The sequence below is a fragment of the Austrofundulus limnaeus genome, unplaced genomic scaffold (assembly GCF_001266775.1).
Source record: "Austrofundulus limnaeus strain Quisiro unplaced genomic scaffold, Austrofundulus_limnaeus-1.0 Scaffold2404, whole genome shotgun sequence".
In the NCBI taxonomy this organism is placed as follows: Eukaryota; Metazoa; Chordata; class Actinopteri; order Cyprinodontiformes; family Rivulidae; genus Austrofundulus; species Austrofundulus limnaeus.
Window position 1 is genome coordinate 31067 of NW_013954806.1, and position 620 is coordinate 31686.

Here is a 620-nt window from a genome sequence, read left to right on the forward strand (position 1 = left end):
CTACATGTGTTTACTGTTATTTACTGTTGTTTACATGTGTTTACTTAAGTTTACAGGTGTTTACATGTGTTTACAGGTATTTACTGATGTTTGTGTTTACTAATGTTTACAGCTGTTTATTGATATTTACTAATGTTTACGGGTGTTAAGTGAAGTCTACATGTGTTTACTGTTATTTACTGTTGTTTACATGTGTTTACTTAAGTTTACAGGTTTATACTGATATTTACTGACAGGTGTTAACAGTTGTTTACATGTATTTACTGGTGTTTAAATGGGTTTACTGATATTTACTAGTGTTTAAAGGTGTTTACTTAAATTTACAGGTTTATACTGATATTTACTGATATTTACTTAATTTTACATGTGTTAACTGGATTTTATGTGTTTAATAATGTTTACAGTTGTTTACAGGTGTATATTTATGTTTACAGTTTTTTACACTTAGAGTAAATAAATTTTTTGTTGGTGCAGCTCCTCAGCTTCAGATTTTGATCCAAACAGGAAACAAATCCAGGTTCTTATCTCACTCAAGAAAATATTTCTGCTGTGTTTCCAAGATCAGAGATATAAAGGAGCCAGGAACTACCAGGAAGTACACTTTGTGTGTGTGTGTGTGT